The sequence below is a fragment of the Onychomys torridus genome, chromosome 2 (genome assembly GCF_903995425.1).
Source record: "Onychomys torridus chromosome 2, mOncTor1.1, whole genome shotgun sequence".
Taxonomy (NCBI): Eukaryota; Metazoa; Chordata; class Mammalia; order Rodentia; family Cricetidae; genus Onychomys; species Onychomys torridus.
Genome location: NC_050444.1, coordinates 151,277,562 through 151,297,111, shown reverse-complemented (window position 1 = coordinate 151,297,111; position 19,550 = coordinate 151,277,562). Strand labels below are relative to the sequence as shown.

The 19,550-nt window shown below is 50.0% G+C and overlaps 1 protein-coding gene across 2 annotated transcripts in view; it reads left to right on the top strand.

Annotated features, from left to right (window-relative positions):
- Nucleotides 1–293: 293 nt before the first annotated feature.
- Alpl (alkaline phosphatase, biomineralization associated) overlaps nucleotides 294–19,550 on the top strand; it is a 55,278-nt gene continuing 36,021 nt past the window's right edge. The window contains exon 1 of one of the 2 annotated variants that reach the window (XM_036178363.1): nucleotides 294–384. The gene's annotated coding sequence lies outside the window, so the exon portion shown is untranslated. Of the gene's footprint in view, nucleotides 385–842; nucleotides 985–19,550 lie in introns of those variants that run through there. The other variant, XM_036178362.1, reaches the window with a different exon arrangement.

Genomic DNA, 19,550 nt, shown 5'->3' with positions numbered 1-19,550 from the left:
ACCTCTAGGAGCTTCAGCAGGAACGATCAAAGACTTCAAACTCAGTCTGGCTCTTACGGAAGAGAACTTGGGGAAGGGAGGTGGTGGTCTCCTGGGAATGGGGTGAGGCCTACAAGCACCCAGCGGCTGCCTTTCCTCTCCCATTGATCTAGAATTTGTTTCCTGTGCATTTTCCAAACATGGTCCCTTATAACTCCTCCATCACCGGAAGGCAAGGGAAGCCAGTGTCTGCCTGTGAAAGAACGCTGGCCAGTCCCCCGAAGCCACCAGAGCAGGCTTGTGGGCCTGGACAGTCTGGCTCCACTGCCTGGGAGGTGGCCTGCCTCCGGCAGGTCCTGAGACCTCTGGCTGGGACAGAAAGAACATCCTGAAGACAATAGAGAGGTAGGGCCCTGCCCGGGGGGGGGGGGGGGGGGGGGGGGGTGGTGTCTCCTTCTGCTTCCTCCTGCCTTAGCTAAGGGCAAGAAAGAAAGTGGATGGGAAAGGGCTAGGGGTGCAGGGTTCACATGAGACTCACATGGAGGCACACATGATTACAGACAAGGATGTGTAGGCAGAGACTTAAGGGAAGCCAAGTGAGTGTACAGACTCCTAGACAGACGCTCATGGACCGGTACGGCCATCAAGGGACAAAGACTCCTACAAAGAAATCAAGATAAAGACGGTAGCCAGCGACACCCCAGGGGCCAGGATCAGCCACAGGGATAGGGAGGCAAGGCTGGCTACCCGGTCTGCTGCAACCCTCGGGCCGGCCGAGAGTCGCGTTCCCGGCAGGGGGCGCCCTGGCAACACCGAGGCACCGGCCTGGGGCTCGGGGCGCGGGGCGGGGGCAGGGCAGGCGGGGGCGGGGAGACCCGCGGGCGCACGGGCCGGGCTGCCTTCATAAGCCGGCGGGGGAGGTGGCTGCCAGCGTACGCTCCCGCCACTGCGCTCCCTAGGGCCGCCGCTTGCGCCGGGACGGACCCTCCCCACGAGTGCCTGCAGGTAAGGAAAGCATGGTGCGCCCGCGGCTGGCTGGACCCCAACCTGCGCGCTCCGCCAGCCCCGCAGTGACTGTCCCAGTCACGGTGGGGACACGTGGAAGGTCAGGTGCTTTGGGGACCCACGACCACTTGTTCTTCTCCGACCCCCGCGCTCACTTCTTGGGGCCTGGCTGAATGATGGACGAGGCGTCCGCGGAGCCGCTAACCAGGACTTCATCCTCATGCTAAGCACCTGCTCCCGGTGTCCACGCGGCGCCGTAGCCCACAGCTGCGCTCTTCGTGGTTCCAAGCCACTCTGTCCCCCTTGGTGTCTAAAATAGTCGGGGAGCATCTGGGAAGCACGTGCTGGGATCCTTGGCGGGAGAGATCGGAGACCGCGTGCTAGTGGCTGTCTAGGAGTGGGGGAGCCCAGGAAACGGAAGGAGCCTGAGACCGGCTCTGGGTTGTGTGCAGGTGAGAGTGGGCCTGCTGCCTTGCCCGGTCTGGGTAAGAAAGGGTTAAAGGCACAGTCGCAGCAGCAGGACCCAAGGCGGAGGAAAACTTCATCCTCACCAGGCATTGTCCGCCGTGATCCTTTTCAACAGTAATGGGCCTGGGGGAGGGGGGCTAGCAACGGACTCGGGGGTGTGCCTGTGAATCCTTGATTAAGAGAGTTGGATTGGTGATGCTGGCATCTGGAGGCTGAGGAGAGCTGGCCAGCCTGGGCTACCTAGGGAGATTGTGTCCCAAAATCATACATACATACATACATACATACATACATACATACATACATACATGTAAAAAGAGGGGTGGGTATCAGGCCTGAAAGAATGTTCGGGCCCCAAGAAGAACTCAAAGGCCCCCTGAGGCATGCCCAGATTCTCAGGCTGCGTGAGGATTAGTGAAAATGGTAAGTGTTTGTTGAATGCCTACTGTGTGTTTATTGAATGCCTACTGTGTGCTAAAACCTGCGCTGACACCTGGCTGGCATCTCACTTACAAATGGGACAAGTGAGCTGTGGCAATGTAGGCAAGTGACTTCAGGATTTGAATCCTGTGGCTGAACTGTCCCTATGCTCTCCTGCAGCCCAAGAGATGGACAGCCTCCTTCAGATCTCCCTGGACTGGACCTGCCTCCCGTGTCCTCCATCCTTTGGTCCCCTCCACCAACTCCTACCTCTCTCTGCCTCCCTGTCCAGTTTCTGAACTGTCCCTGAATTCCCTGGGGAGAACCCAGCTTCTCAAAGGCCCACTGGTGGAGTGAGACAGGGCTAGGCTAGTTCCCATCCATATCCGTGATGGTCCCATCTACTATACCTTAGGACTACAATGAACCAAAAGACCAGGCAGGCCAGAACACTGGGGATCTTCAATCCACACAAACTTACTAGACACCAGCTTTGTGCTAAGTGCTGTTCTAGGTGCTGACAGTGTGGCACCGTAAATGACAGTACCTCCCTCTGGCAGTGGACGTTGGCATAACAAGATTTTTTTCAGGCTTTGAGGATTTGAGTGTCAAAACTGCTATGGTAGAATCCAAATGAGGTAATTCTCAAAGAAAGGGGTAAAAATGTAGCTAGCAATGTGTGCCACTGTGAGCAGCCAGCATGCGGTACTAATGAAGATAGGCCATCTAGCTGTGTGATCAGGGCACAGCTCTGGTCTCATTGTAGCTGAAACTCCTTGAGGCCATTCAGGGGCTATGGTTGATAGGTTCTGAGAACCCACTGGTGGGGAGGACTCTCGGAGTACAGCTTGCTAGGTGTTTAGCAGGTTCATGTGTTAGAAAACAGTGGCTGTTCTCAGCTCCCATCTCAGCAGAAATTGCATCAGAGTCCTTGTACAGAGAGTATGACATTGTCTCTGAACCCTGCAGTCCCGTCTACCACCTTTGCCCAGGCTCTGCCCACTCCCTGCTGGGCTCTGCCATGAGGAAGCACTCTGCCCTTATTGTTACTTAGACCCACTTTCTCCCTCCTGTGAAGGGAGCCTGGAGCTCCAGGCTGGGACAGCCCCGGAATCTCCTGCCATCCACCCCTACCTCATTGTGCAGCTCAGTGCCAAGCCCTGTCCTGTTCTATTCTGCAAAGATAGGAGATGTTATCCTTTCCTGCATGTGAAGAAACCTCTGGAAGGGACAGTGTAGAAGCCACTTGGGCATCCAGGGCTAGGTCCAAGGACCTACAATTTCAAGTCCCATCATCTCCCTGCTATACAGTCTGTGGGTTTCTGGTTTCTGGGGAAGGGAAGATGGGTGGTGGGGTGGGGGGGGGGGAGGCAGAATTCGAGGGTGGAGCTTGAAGCTCTCGGTAGGCATGAAGTCTATCTGACTGGGCTTATTAACACAAAACTGTGGAGCTGGAGGAGAGCGTTGTGGGGAGAGAGCAAACGGGCTGAGAAATGGTGCTCAGAATTCTCCGCGTTGGCCACAGGAATGCTGACTGAGCTCCCTTGAACATCAGTCCCACCGTCATTGGCAGGGCTGGGCTGTGTGGTATGTTTGTTATTCTGGCTTTTCCCTCTGTTTTCTGGAACTGTTCTACCCTTCAGAATACAGTGGGAGGCAGTAGATTGAAAATTCATTATCTGTGCTGCTCTGTGACCCTGGACAAGCCTCTCTTCCCCTCGGACCCTTTGTTTTCCCATCTGTCATGTAAGGGGGTCATCACAAAGTTGCCGAGGGTCTGCCAGGTCATAAGCAGTCTACCAACTTGAGGCTTCACCTGTGTGGATTCTTCTGGAGAAGTTTGTGTTCCCTGGGAGGCAGTTCCATAGCCCAAGGGGACAGAGCCTAGACAACTGGGAAAGTGGTAGCTTGAGTCAGTACCTTGGTTCCAGTCCTCAGCACCTGTGACATGAAGAAGATTGCTTTCCCTCTCTGAGTGTCAGCTCACAGTGGCCCCCAGCACCATTATTTGATGCTCCGTGTCCAAAGAACACTCCAAAGAGCTCTCTATATTTATCTGCCTCCTCATACCCCGCCTCATACATTTTGTAATTGCTCCCAGAAAAAGCCCATGCTTTAAGTTTTCCATGCTTCAAACCCGGCCTCGCTGTGGCATGAAATCAATTGTTTGCATTTAATTTAACTTCTCAAATGAAGGGGTAAAATTTGAGATGAGGGTGGGGGCTGGGGGAGCAGATGAAGAAGTTGAAGCAGATGTGTTTTTGTTTAACTCTAGGATGGTGGTTAAACTGCCCCCCATGTTATTACCATGGTCCCTTTCGAATTCCAGTAACCAAGAGTCGGGTTTCTCTAAAAACTGTGGTGTTCTTTCCTGGCTAGCGTGGACTTGCCCTCCCAGTATTATTATTATTATTACTGCTTTATAGTCATCAGAGGCCACAAAGTGCTGGCTGGAGAGGAGACCTCAGGGATGCCTAGAATTGTAGACCGGCCAGGTCTTCAGACGCTGCTGGCTGTGTACATTGGTATCTGTGAGGCCCAGGAAGGGAAAGAGGTTTGCCCAGAGGCAGACAGTTGCTTAGACTCAGCCTCCTGGCTCTTTGGACTTTCCAAAAGTGACCCCACCACCACCATGCCCCTCTTGAACTTGGTGTTTTGTTGTATCACTTCCATTATATGTCCTTAATTTGCTCTTTCTTTCTTTCTTTCTTTCTTTCTTTCTTTCTTTCTTTCTCTCTTTCTTTCTTTCTTTCTTTATTTATTTGAGGCAGGGTCTTGAAACTTGCTAGGTAGCAGAAGATGGCCTTGTACTTTTCTGGTCCTTCTGCCTCTGCCTGCCTTATTCTGGGATCACAGGTGACTACCTCTAGGCCTGGTTTATGTCCTGGGATGAGAACCAAGGGCTTCATGCATGCTAGACATGTCCTCAGCCCCAACTTACCTTTGTTTGAAAAGCTGTAATCGCTCAAGGGAGGAAGAAGATGGTGCGGGTGACGGGAGAGATCTTGAGCTCAGGAGAGGTGTTGACCTGTGTGACCTTGGGTAAGTCACCTCCCTTTTCTAGCCTCAGTTTCCCCATCTATAAACCAAGATGTCTGAAGAAAAAGGAGGATGGGATTTTCTTAAATCTGAGATGGGCCTAACTGAGGTCCCTCACATCTGGCCTACTGTGTGTGGAGGGCCCAGAGCCTGGAGGTTTGGGGGGCTGTGGGCTTGGCTCCTACAGTGGGTTCAAAGCTTCAATTTAGTTGTTGGTGTTGTTAAACCCGGCTGGTTTCATTTTACATAAAAACACTGGTTTCTGGCTTCTCTTGAAAGATCAGAAGATGTGGCTGTATGGGGCCACGCCCCTGGCTGGCCACAATGGCCGGAGCTGAGCCACAGCTGCTCCATCCATATAACTGCAGTTCCTGAGGTGCTCCAGTCCCTTGCTCAGCCCACTCACCTCTCCAACATCTCCAGATGCCCCTGAGTTTGTAGTTTAGGCGCAGAGTTAGGGAGGCCTTAAGCAGAGGCTCAGATCATATTTGAATGACTATGGGTGACTGGGGCGAGCCTGCAGGGGGCTGGGGCGGGACCTGGAATAGGAACACAGTTGGTCTGCTTCTGTGGCCTGGATGTTTCTCTGAAAGATACTGGCTAGGTGGGGAGCCTTTTCCTGCTTCACTGGAATCTAGGGATTCCAGAAGTTTGGGGGATGGGGTGTCATTGCCTACCTGTCAACATGAAGCTAGCTGCTCTCTCCTCTTGGGCATTAGGAGAAGGGACTCACGTACTATCTGTCACCTCACCTCATCTCATGTCCGTGTCACACACAGGGCCTACAATCTTAACCACGACTCTCTTCTTCATCCCTTTGCTGGTGCCAAAAAGTCTTTGATGACAGGTGGGTGCCAAAATGGCCTTGGTTGGAGTCTCAGAATCACTGTATGAGCAAGAGGGCATCATGGGAGGCTGTGGTGCCCAGTGGATACATTTGGAGGGTAGCCGGGCATGAGTTTAGGTCCACATGAATAAGCTGTTTGGGGGACACAAAATGAACTGGGGGGGAACCTTAATTCTCGACAGTGATGTCAGGCCCCTTGCCCCATGCGCTTGCAGAGGTTGACATACCCTGTGTAAAGTCCTGCCTCGATCCACCCCGACCTCTTGGCACTCACGTACACATGCCCTATTCTGCCTATCTTGCCGATAGACACTGTGGAAGGGTCTGGAAGGTGTTTTCTGTTTAGTAGGTCCAGAGAGACCCTGTTGCGAGCCCCCAGCCCCTCATGTACCCGTGACCCCAGTCTTTTGTTATTCTTCTGGTTTGGTTTTTTTGAAACAGAGTTTCACTAGGTAGCTCAGGCTGGCCTCAGACCTTTGGCAGTCCTCCTGCCTCAGCCTGTTAAATACTATAATTACATTAACCTCCCCTGGGCTTGTGTTTGAGCTTAGTCCTCATCCTCTGGGATCTCTGGGTTGAAGGGTGAAGTTCTGTCCTTCATCTGGCGGTCAACAGGCATTGGGTCCAGCTGGCTGCAGACGCCAAGCCCTTCTCTGTCCACCCTACCCCAGAATGACTAACCGACCTCTGCATGGAATTGACTCATAATAGGACTGTCCCGGTCCCCAACTCCTTCCTTCTAGGCATGCCCATTGCTGCATTACCGTGACTGTCTCCTCTGATCATTAAGCCTCCACCGAGCTGGGGGGTGTGTCTAGTGGGTAGAATGCTTGTTTATGATTCACAAAGGCCATCACCAGTGCTAAGTAAACTGGGCATGGTGGCATGGCAAGCCCAGCACGCAGAAGTTCGGGGTCATCCTTAGCTATATATTAAGTTTGAGGCTAACCTGAATTACACGAATCTGTAAAAAAGAAAAGAAAAGAAAAAAAGCCTGCTGCAGGCCTACAATCCCAGTTACTTAGGAGCTGAGGCAGGAGGATAATAAGTTCAAGGCCTGCCTGGGCAATAGGTGAGTGCATGTCTCAAAGCGTTGAAACTCAGCACAATGAGAGAGGATAGAGGGCTTGCTTAGCATATGTGAGTCCCCGGGTTCAAGTCCCCAGTAACACAGGCATTCCTTCCTTCCCTTAGTCAATTGTCTCTAACATTCATGGTGACATTCATTTGGTCCTATGACAGCCCTGGATATTGGGGCACAAATTTCCCTCACTGGGAAGTGGGAAATAGACATCTCTCCTTGTTGCAATCTACCCATTCGAGTGGCTTTCTTCCCTGAGCCACGAGTGGCACAAGCCAGCTTCCTGGAAGGATCAGTTCCTTATTTATGTTGAAATAATAAAGTTTAGTAATCCGTGGTAATCACGGTGATCATGGCCTGTAAGCGTTCCGCTTTGCTGCTTGTTCAAGCCCTTATCCTTCAGTGCTTATCTTTTGTAGATAATACAATTTGACCCATCCTTATACCTAATAATAAGAGCTTTTTCTGGGTCAGAAGCTGAGCTAATTACATTGAATGTCTTTAACTTGCTATTTTGTCCATCTTAGAAAGTACAAAGCTTAGAGATGGTAAGTAACTTTCTGAAAGCCACTGAGTTACAACGTATCTGCACTACCAGGGGTTAAGCCCGAGGTTAGGTCTCACGCCTGGTCAGAAGAGGTTTGATGTTTGGATTCAAGTCCCCAGGAGACTTCATTGTACACACTATTTTCAGTTGAACCGTCTGTCTAGGATTTGCAAAGCAGGGTTGGGGTCCCCAAAGGGAGGGGACCTAACACCACCGGGACTTCCAGAAGGCCAGTGCAGTCCTAGCAGGAATCATTCCTAGCACCCGGAGGGCACCTATTTGAATCCCAGCTGAGTAGCCTTGTTTTTGTCCTTGTCTCCACAATCTAGTATCTTTCCTGAAACTCATCTTTCATGCAAATGAAACAGGGCCTTAGGACTCTCCTAGTTCCTTGGTGACACAAAACTGACAAGCATGCTGCCACTCCCCTTTCCTGCACCTGTGTCAGACATCATTAATCAACCGCTGCTGCTCTCCTTCCTGCTGAAATTCCTTCCACTACAGTATGCTACTCCACGACAGCCACAAGTCACTCATGAGAACTGGCACACAGGAAGAAGGACAACCCACAACTGGATTAAATGTAGCAATGTGGTGGGCCAGGAGTGGGAAACAGGCTGGTCCAGGAGGCACTTGGGTTAGTGCGTGCAGGAAGGACTCTGAGACGGCCTGTGCCAGAGCTGGCTTCTGGTGTGGTGTAAGACCTTTCACGGGGCCACAGCAGGTCCCCACATTTAGCCTCAAGAAGAATTCTGGTTTGTGGGTCTGGCTGCTGCCCTGGCTTTAGTAAGAGGGGCAAGGAAGGGGCTGTTTGAGGCTTTCCTGGAAAGAGCTGAAGGTTCCCTCCCCCTCCCTCCCTAATAACCGCAACAGTGGTAACAATAATAGTAACAGAAAGGAACACCTACTAAATGTCTTATCCACCCACCCTCTGTTAGCCTCATTTATATGCATCCGCGCTTTAATTTCTAGAACAGCCCAGCCAAAACTTGGCTCAAGGGAAGTATGTTGTTTGAGTCTTCAGCTTGTTTTCCGGTGGGACTGTAGGGCAGCCAGCCTGCATGTTAGCACTTCCTGGGTTACCAGTGTCACTTAGGAGGTGACATTCCTTTGCAAGTGGGGGTGTGGGGGTGTGGGAGGGTGTGGGGGTGGGGGTTGGGGTGTGGGGGTGAGGGGAGTGGAAAGTGTGCTACCATCAGCAGAGCGGAGAATGGAACCCAAGGACTAATCATGTGCTCAAAACTGGCCCTTCCCTAGACTTAAAAGGAGACCTCTGCAAATAGGAGACTGAAGCTCGGAGGGAGAAGCCCAGGCTCCCCTAGGGAGTGTCCTGCTACCCACTACATTGTTCTTTGAACCTGGGGTGGGATGGGGGTTCAGGAGTGTGGCTTTAACATGAGTGGGGTTGGGCCTGCCCTGTGGCACATCCCAGGTTTATTTCAATCCACTACACAGCATGGATTTGTCATTGTAACTCCCGCAGCCTCCGTATCCAGGCTCTGGCTGTACTTCAACTTTTAAAGCCATTTCTTCCTTTCTTGTTTTTGAAACAAAGTCTTACTATGTATCTCTGGCTTACCTGGTACTCTCTGTAGACAGGCTGGCCTTGAACTCACAGAGATCCACCTACCTCTGCCTCCTGAGTGCTGGCATTAAAGGTGTGCCACCATACTAGGCATTAAAGCCATATTTTATTACAGGCATGTCCAGTCTGCAGCCCTGAGGTCAGCTAAAAGTGGGGCTCAAAATTAGGGATTTTTTTGTGTGTGTGTGTGATTAAAAAAAAAGTAACTGAAGCACACCTTTGATCCTAGCACTCAGGAGGCAGAGCCAGGAGGATCTCTGTGAGTTCAAGGCCAGCCTGGTCTACAAAGTGAGTTCAAGAATAGCCAGAGCTGTAACACAGAGAAACCCTGTCTTGGGAGGTGGGGGAAGTAACTGTCGTGTGGCTCTTGAGTGTAAATTTTACAGATGACAACATCTTGTCACAATGTCAAAAGGTTGGTCAGGTCAAAAGGCTTGCTCAAGGTGCCTTGAGCAAGACACCTTGCTCAAAGTCAGATTGATGGCAAAAGCCACCCTCAAATTTAAGTCACGAGCCCAGCCAAAAGCCTCCCCTAAGTGTGTCCCCAGCTCTTCAGGCTCTGCCCTTTCCTGCCCAGCTCCCTGCAGGATGTTCTCCTGGCCTGTGTCCCTCTAATAGGGACCTGATGGGCAGTCTTCTAGACCTTGATCAGAGCCTGGTGGGTGAGATCTGGTCTCACACAGGTGCCTGGCCTGGAGTGTGAGATCCAGGAGGGCAGAGCCCCACAAAAAACACCCATAGGGTTCAGGGCTCCTGCACTTCCAAGGAGTGCACCTGTCAGGCTGCCATAGGCTGCCAGCTCTCTGATCTAAGGACATGTGAAGGCTTATGTTTACCACCTGAGCCACTCCTGGCCTCACCCTGGCCACCTCCCCTCACCCCTGTGTGGTCTTCCTAGCTCTGTCCATTGGAGTATAGAGACAGGAAGGTAGAGTTCAGGCATGCCTGAGAGACAAAGTGAGACCCTGGTTTGACAAACCAAAACTAAATAAATAACAGTCCCAGGGGTCATTTCCCGAATCCACCTATACATGCTCCCTGGTGCATGGTAGGCACATCATACAAGCTTGTTAGATGAATAAATATTTGAAGAATAAAATCCCACAGAGATTAACTTTAAAAAAAAAAAAAGTGACCTTGTGTGACTTCTGGGTCTCAGTATCCATGTATTGAATAACTAACTCCACCAGAGGTCTGTATACTGATGGATATATCAGTGTATGCTTATCTAAAATATGGTCTAGCCTGAGTCCAGCTTTGTTCTAAGCCCATCGCAGATATTTATTCATTTACTTCTTGCATCCAAGGCTCAGGGAGATTGAGCACATATTCTCCAGGTCAGACGGTTGCTATCCAGTACAAAGGTTTGACTGTCCCCAAAGCTGCATGTGCTCTAAGGAGCGTAAGATAGGAGCGCCCCTCCCCCCAGCTTTCAGTTCCTCTAACCCAGGGCCCTGCCCCAGATTCAAGAGTTCAAGACTGTTATATAAGAGCATGAAGGTGTGAGGAGAGCATGTCTGCCGCCCAGACTGGGAAACCTCCAAGAAAACACCCGCCCAGCACAGCGTGGAGCACATGGTGGGTCTTGTGACCATCATGAGAGGAGCGGTGGTACCCTGGGTAGAAGCTGGTAGAAGGAGACCCACCTGCAAACCAGAGAGCCTTCAGCAGGACAGAGGTCCTGCTCCCACTCTGATGTGTGGTAGGTGCAGTAACTCAGCTCCCTCTCCTTGCCTCTTACGTGGGGGATGTCTGTTTCTGTCACTGTTTCTGGTCACACGTGGGGACTTGGCCAATAAATGGTGAATGATGAGTAAGTCTAGGTGTGCACTCCAGCTGTTAGGCTGTGGCTTTTGTCTGGAGGATTCTGGATGTTTCCTGCTGGCTTTCTGGCACCTCGTTGGGCTGGCCCCAGGCAGTCAGATCCATGTAAGAGCAGAGTCAGGGCTCTGTGTAATACATGGGGAAGAAACGGTATCCTCATTTCCCGGAGGCCTTTCCTTTATTTTCCTGGAGGTTGGGTCCAAAGAGATTGTTAGGGAAGGTAACTAACCTCACCCCATCTGGGGACAGACCCAACATGTCAGCTCCTGGATTTCCTGGCACCGCCCAGAGCTGGCAGTGTGCAGACTGCCATGTGTGCCTCTAAGCTGGGGAAGGAAGGTCTCATAGTCTCAGGGTAGGTGGGGAGCCATGTGATGTGTGTCACACAGAAACAGGAACCCTGAAGTGCCCAGGCCTACAGAGCTGGCTCATGGTAGTGCTGAGATTTGAACCCAGAGCCTGGACTCTTTGTGCCCTGGTTTCTGGTTTGGTTTGTACCAGTCTGGGCTTGACGTTGGGGAGCGAAGCTATGTCTCTCTTGGGAATATTTGTGCAGAGTTTCCATCCTGCTTCTCCTTAATCTGCTTGTTAATGGTGTGACTACTGAGAGCTATCATTTACCAAAGCTCTGCACAGTGTGGGCTGCTAAGAGGGCTTGTTACCCCCTTCCTTTCTCATTCGCTTCAAATGTCTCCAAGAAGTGGATTCCAGAATCCTTCCCTCAAAGGTGAAGCTGCACAGGGGAAGGGAAGGGATGTGTCCCAGGTGGGCATGAAGCTCTCGAAGAGGTTAATCTGAAGTTGAACACCAGCAGCCTGGCTCCAGATTCTGGGCTGGTCCACGTAGTCACTGGAGAAGTCTCTGTGGGCTGGATGCCTAAATGCTTGAACCTATGGCTTCTTCTGGAGCTAGACTGGGGGGGGGGGCAGGAGTTGAGCAAGCAGCAGGGTTAGTGTACAGAACACCCCAGGGAATAACTGACCTGCCCTTGCCCCAGAGCGACCATGAAGAGTTTATCTGTCCCCTGTGTCTCCAGGTCAGGGGAGGCACTGCTAGCCCAGGAGCCTGTGTGGTGGGACTGGCCCAGCCTCCAGCCAGGACTCTGGCCTTGGGCCTGATTTCGCAGTTTCTGTCTCCTGCTTCCAGAGTCTTCCTGCAGTGACTTATGCAAGAGCTTTGCTCTCCAGTTTCCTCCTCCGCCATGGGCTCCCAGGCTGTGCCGGGCTGGCAGCCCTGCTTCCCTGTGGTGGGGGAAGTGCACCCTTTCCCCCTGGGCAACTACCCCGGCTGAATAACCAAGTGCTTCCCCATGGCTCTTGGCCAGGCAGGGCTCACAGTGCAGACCTCTGCCAGCCTCCATGTCCTGTGGCACATTCCAGCTGCCCGGGGCAGACTCCAGAGAAAATGTCCATTCCAGGGGCTGTGGCAGCCTAGGCCCAGATGCCACCAGGGAAAGAGGCAGCCCTGCTAGGTAGAGCTTTGTCCCTCTCTGCCTGGAGTGGCTCCAGGTGGGGGAAGAAAGGCACCCTTGTCCCAAGAAATTCCTGCTGGAGTGGCATTTCAAGGGTCCCTTAGTGGGTGCCAGCATTTTGGTACCTGTGAATGCAGAGAAGGGAGAAAAGAGCCAGGAAGAGGAGAAGAGAGAAGGATGCAAGAGGACCTCCATTTAGCCATTCAACACACGTTTATTTCTATATACTACTTTACTTATTATTATTTATTTATTTGTTTTTATTTTAGGCACATTGGTGTTTTGCCTGCGTGTATGTCTGTGTAAGGGTGTCAGGTCCCCTGGAACTGGAGTTCCAGATGGTTGTGAGCTGCCATGTGTGTGCTGGAAATTGAACCCAGGTCCTCTGGAAGAGCAGTCAGTGCCCTTAACCACTGAGCCATCTCTCCAGCCCCTACTAATTTACTTTCAAATTTGAATGTATTATTTTGTGTGTATGGGTGTCTTGTCTGGTTTAGGAGCCACAGCAGTACCTGGCCCCTACCTGAGCTCCATCACCTGGGAAAAGACAGAGCAAAAGTTAACAAAATTTGCCGGGCGGTGGGGGCACACGCATTTAATCCCAGCACTCGGGAGGCAGAGGCAGGCAGATCTCTGTGAGTTCGAGGCCAGCCTGGGCTACAGAGTGAGTTCCAGAACAGGCACCAAAACTACATGGAGAATCCTTGTCTTGAAAAACCAAAAAAAAAAAAAAAAAAAAGTTAACAAAATTTATTTCCAGTAGGAACAGGTATGACAAGGAGCAGGTTTATGGAGGATTGAAGGTGGGGACTCTGTAGGTGGTGGCCTTTAAGCTGGAGGATGAGAGGGGTCAAAGACCTGTACGAAGAGTGTTCTAGGAGCTCAAGGGCAAGCCCTAAACCATACGAAGAGAATAAGCCAGCTTTGGGAAGTGGAAGCCAGAAGGTCAGAAGTTCAAGGTCATCCTCAGCTACGTAGTGAGTTCCAGGCCAATCTGGTTACATGAGACCCTGTCTCAAAAATAAAACAAACCAAAAGAAAGGGAGAAGAAAAATTAAAAAATAAAACTTAGGATAAGAGAAATTGGCACAGAGGTCAGAGGGCTGGAACTAGGGGTGATGTCAGGAAGACAGGTAGGACCTGGGGCATGTGGCCTTTGACCCAGATGGATGGTGAATGAGCAGGACCTGACGGGACACTGCAGAGGTGAGTGGCCTGTTTGTTAGTGGCCCCTTCACAACAGAACAGCTTTGGTGGCTCACTGCCTCTGCCCCCTTCAGGTACAGATGGGACTGCAACGCCCGGGGACAGAAGTGGTCTTCCCAAGGTCACGGTGGAGGGATGGGACTAAATCTAGGCTTCCTCGCCCCTACCTGTCTTTTTCCACGTTGCTTCTCTAGAATGACTGCTTGCTAAGCATTTACAGGCAGTCCTGTCCTCGCCTTGTTGGACAGGTGGAGGGCGGGGCTCTTCTAAACAGGGGATTTAGTGACCTGACCTGGGTTCTGGGTGATGGATCTGCTGAGCCTCAGAAACCAGGAGAACAAAGTGGTCATTAATTCCTAAGATTGCTTGGGCCTCTCTGAGCCAGGATGAGGAGCAGGTGTTTCTTCTGTCTACCTGATGCTGTGCGAATCTTGCTGGGAGTCCTGCTCACTGTTTTTTATGGACTGGAGATCTGTCCCTGGCCAACCTGACTGTCTCTAAGGGGTCTCGCCACTGCTCTGTAACTTGAGCCTTGTTTAGTTACTTATGTCAACAAATTCAGAACCCCCATATCTTAGTCAGGGTTCCTACTGCTGTGATGGAACACCATGACCAAAGCAACCCCAGGAGGAAAGGCTTTATTTGGCTTACACTTCCAAATCACTGTTCATCATCGAAGGAAGTCAGGAAAAGAACTCAAAGCAGGAACCTGGAGGCAGAGACTGATGCCGAGGTCATGGAGGGGAGCTGCTCACTGGCTTGCTCACCATGGCTTGCTCAGACTGCTTTCTTTTTTTTTTTTTTTTTTTTTTTTTGTTTGAGCTGAGGACTGAACCCAGGGCCTGTGCTTGCTAGGTAAGCACTCTACTACTGAGCTAAATCCCTAACCTCAGACTTCTTTCTTATAGAACCCAGGACCACCAGGCCAGGGGTGGCACCACTCACAATGGGCTGGGCCCTCACCCATCAATCACTAATTAAGAAAATGCCCTGTAGGTTTGTCTACAGCCTGATCTTACAGAGGCATTTTTTCAGCGGAGGCTCCCTTCTCGCTGATGACTCTAGCTTGTGTCAAGTTGACATAAAACCAGCCAGGACAGCTGATCCCTTGTCAGCTTGACACACAAACACATCATTGTTAAGCCACAGCCTTTCTTGCTTGTTCATCCCCAAAATTACACATTAATAAAGACATCACAGTATAAAACAGTTTTTACAAACTGCCTTCACATGCTGGGATTAAAAGCATGTATCACCATGCCCAGCCTATTGATCTTTGTTGTTATTTATGAGTATTAATATTGTACATATAGCTGGGTGGTGGTGGTGGCTGCGCTCGGGAGGCAGAGGCAGGTGGATCTTTGTGAGTTCGAGGCCAGCCTGGGCTTTAGAGTGAGTTCCAGAAAAGGCGCAAAGCTACACAGAGAAACCCTATCTCGAAAAAAAAAATGTACATATATAGATTTAAAAAATGTACATATGTAGATATTTGGCTTATCATCCCTTATTTTTTATATGTATGTGTGGTGTGTATACTCACTAGTGTGAGTGTGTGCATGCCTGTGGGTATGTGCACATGGGTATACATGCATGTAGTGGTCAGGTTGGTCTCAGGTATCTTCCTCTGTTGCTCTCCACCTTTTTGTAGAAGGTCTCTCACTGAACCTCTAGCTCATAGACTGGCTGGCCAGTGAGCTGCAGGGATTTTCCTATCTCTGTACCCTCCCTGCGGCATTGCAGGCATGCACTACCGCTTCTTGTGGTTTTTGGATAGCTGGTGTTCCAGAAGATTCTGGGGGACCTGAGCTCGTGTCCTCATGCTGTGCAGCAGGCACCTTACTGGTTGAGATTTCTCCCACAATGTTTTGGGATTAGTATTTACAGTCACATGTATATGTCATATGTATATGCAAAATATGCATTTAACTGTGAACGAGCATCACACTGTATGTAAATTCTTACTGGTTTCTATCAGTCTTCTATTGCTGAGGCTCAGCTATATTTTTGCATATATCTGTGACTCACTTCTTCACTGCTGTATAATACTTCCCGTGAAGGACTATTCCACAATATTTATTTTATCTCGTGCTAAGGATGAAATCCAGTCTCCAGCTTGCAAACACCCCTCCCCTGAGCTACATTCCCAGCCTCTATTCATGTTTGCTGGCTTTGGTCCTCAGCCTTTTGCTTAGAAATCCTGATGAACCTGGGCCCGGGGAGATGGCTTGAGGTGGGGGGGGGGGGCGGTAAAGTGCTTGCCGGGCAAGTATAAGGATCTGAGTTCAGTTCCTGAAGCCTGTGTAGAAAGTGGTGCTTGGTGATAGACTTGTGGTCCCAGTGTTGAAGCTAGAGACAGGTTGATCCCGGTGCTAGCTGCCTAATCAGTCATCCCAGGTTCTAGTGAGAGACCCTGGCTCAAAAGTGAAAGGTTGAGAGGCCTAAGAAGGCTCACTAGGTAAAGAAAGGCATTTGCCACCAAGCCTGAAGACATGTGTTCAGTCCCTGGGACCCACATGGTGGAAGGAGAGAACCAACTCCTGAAAATTGTCCTCTGACCTCTACATACTGCCATGGGATGCATGTGCCTCTACACACACACACACACACACACACACACACACACACACACACACACACGAACATGTGTACATAAATTGTAGGTGTACAAATAGTGATTGTACTAGGTGTCTTGAACTCCATATGCAAAGAGCCGGGTGGTGGTGGTGCATGCCTTTAATCACAGCAATTGAGAGGCAGAGGCAGGTGGATCTCTGTGAGTTCAAGGCCAGCCTACAGTCTACAAAATGAGTTCCAGGACAGCCAGGGCTATTACAAAGAGGAAAGGTTCTGATCTTCCTGCCCTCTGCTCCCAAGTCCCTCCCCTGGGACCACAGGCGACACTACCACCCCTAATTGGTGTGCTGGGATGGATCCCAGAGCTCTGTACATGCTAGGTAAGCACTCTAGCAACTGAGTTACACCCCCAACTCTACTGGGAGCTTTTAAAAGAATCTTAATTTGTGTTTGGAGTGCATTAAATGCTTTTGCAATGATTTTGAGATGCTTGAGATGATTACAGCTTTTCCTGTTTAATCTGTTAATGTCATTCATCATATAAAAGACTTTCCCATGAAGCCTCTCAACTTGAGCTCCCAGGACTGACCTGGCTGAGGACCTGGCTGGTTTGCTGAGTGGGTATTCGGCTTGTGCCGGTGACATATTGTCTAGAATCTTCCACCCCTCTGGGTTTGAGGGTTGTGGTGACTGTGGTCATCATACTAGATGGTGGTTTTTAACTCTCCTTCTGCAAAAGTTCAAGTAAAATCAAGAACATTTGTTTCTTGAAATTTGGTAGCATTTAACGGTGAGGTCATCTTTGCCCGGCATTTTCTTTGGGAAAGATTCTTCACTGTGGTCTCAGTTTCTTTATTTAGGTTCTTTACATCTGCTTACCTCAGCTTTGGTAAGCTCTAGTTTAAGGAATGTATGAATTTAATTTACACTTTAACATTAATTTATATAAAGGTCTAGCATTTTCTAGTAGTTCTCTTGACTGTAATAGGTGTCTCTCTCTCTCTCTCTTCCTTGCACATGCTAAGTGTGAACTCTGCCACTCTTACATTTCTGAGATGCATTCCCACCTGCTGGGTCAGAAGCCCCTTCCTCTATTGTGAGGTTGGTTTATATGGCAATAACCCATCATTGTTGACTCATTCATTTGCTATTGGGTGTTTCGATCTTCCAGACTGGGCTGTTACAAATAAGCCTCCTTTGAATGCTCTTGTAGGAATCTTCATACAGATGGACTTTCATTTCTTTGAGCTAATACTTAGGGTGGAATTGTTGGTCATCTGATACACACATGTCAGCTTCATAAGGATGTGTAAAACCTTTGCAGAACCCCTGTGAGGTTGGATGCAGTAGCGCTCATCTGTAGCTCTAGCACTCCTGCAGGGAGATGTGAGGGCAGATCCTTGGAAGCTAGCCTGGCATGCACAGTGACAATGAGACACTGTCCCAAACAAGGTGGAGGGTGAAGACCAACAGCTGAGGCTGTCACTGCCCTCCACACGTGTTCTGTGCATATGTGCACTTCATGCACATGGGCATACATGAGAGCTCATGGTGTGTACACATGTGCACACACGTGGGCTCACACACATACAGTGCTAGCCTTAGTGATACACATGTATAATCCCAACAGTTAGGAGACACAGGCAGGAATATCTTCTACAAGTTTAAGGCCCACCTAGTCTACATGGAGACTTCCAGACCAGCCAGGGTTACATAGGGAAACCAAATCTAAAAACAGCTACAGTGCTGTTGTATGCTCCTGTGGCTAATACTCAACAATTCTAAGTTTTTCTATATTCTTAAATGATTAGTTTTGCTAGTCTATTTATTCTGTTTTATTTTACATTATTTATTTTATTTTTTTAAGACAAGGGTCTCAGTATGGAGACCAGGTAGGACCAGGCTGGCCTCAAACTCGCAGAGATCTTCCTGTCTCTGTCTCCTGGGTGCTGGGACTATACCCAGTCTTATTTACTTACTAATTGCCTGAGACAGATTCTCCTATAGAGAAGGCTAGCCTCAAGCTCCGTGTAGCTGAGGCTAGTCTTGAACTCCTGATTCTCTGACCTCCATTTCTGAGTGCTGGGATCCCAGGCCTGTGCTGTCTGCTCTCCTGGTCTTGGTGGTTCAGTTTTGGGCTTTCCCATTGGTGTGAGTGAGCCCCACTCCCTTGGCCTGGTAGCTAGTGTTGTCAAGCCCCTCCAGCTATTCCTTGTTCTTGGAGCTTTCTTCTTGGGGTGCCTGTATTCCTGGGGAGTGCATTTTGACTAGTTAGCAGTCCCCTTCAGACACAGCTGACGGCAACATTTAATCCCATCATGCATTTTGTCTATTGCTTTCTTAAATATCTTTAAATAGTTTTCAACTACATTTCATTTAGTATGAGTGTGTGTACACACGTGAGCAGCAGCACCTGTGTGGAGATCAGAGGACAACTTTAGGGAATTAGGTGGTCCTGTGCTTCCATCACGTGGGTCCAGGATCGAATTCAGTCATCAGGTTTGGTGGGGAGCGTCTGTTACCTGCTGAGCCATCTTACCTATCCTCTAAAATATCTTTTAAAGGAAGGGCATATAAAAATTTTAATCAAGTCCATTGACAATTTGTTTTTCCTTTAGGAAGTCACAAAAATAGCCTTTTATAATTTTCTCTAGAGTCTTAATGATTCTTTTACAGTTACATTGATGAGCTGCTTCCCAGGAATCAAGCTGCTTTCCCCTGCTGAACCAGCTCACTGGCCCTCATTTTGCTCCACTCCCTCCCAAAAGTCAGTGGTGTCCTTTGGGGGTACCCTGGCTCCTGCCTGGACCTCCTTAAATTTGTCCTCTCTCGGGTTATTTCAGTGAGTTGCTTGTGCAGACTATTCCTTCCAGGGTTTATTTGGTTGGTTGGTCAGTTGGTTTGTTCTGTTTTTTAGCATTTTCGAGTTCTTGTTTTGTGTTGCTAAGACCCCCGCACCCCCCAACTTCGCTTCCCAATTCCCAGTGCTTGTTTGGGGCCTCTGTCCCCAAGCAGCTGATTCTGGAGTCTCTGATGGCCATGTCTGCCTTTCAAAGTCACTGTGCTGTGAGTACAGTTCTTTAGCTGAGGGTGCACTATTTGTGGTTCACCTGGTTTGTGGGTACTGTGTTTTGGGGTGAGGGAGTAGCTTAACTCCTGTCTTCACCCCAAGAAGAGGACAGACCACGCTAGAGACCTGGACCACAGGCTGGCTTGGTGTTAGGGGGTGGCCTGGCCAGTTCCCTCTGCAGGCAGGCCTGAGTCTCACCTTTTCTCCCCAGGGAGCATCTGGAGGGAGAGAGAGGGCCATCCACTCGGGTCAAAGTACACCCTGGCCCAGTAGGGCATGTGTGGTGTTATTGTGTGTGTGGGTCCCCTTCTCCTTCCTGTGACTCCGCATGTCTTTAATGCTGTCTAGGCTGTCCATTTCTGACTAAGGGTGCCTGCTGTGGTGCACAAGGAGAGCAGAGCACTCAATCTGGCCTTTTTCCCACTCTGGGCACA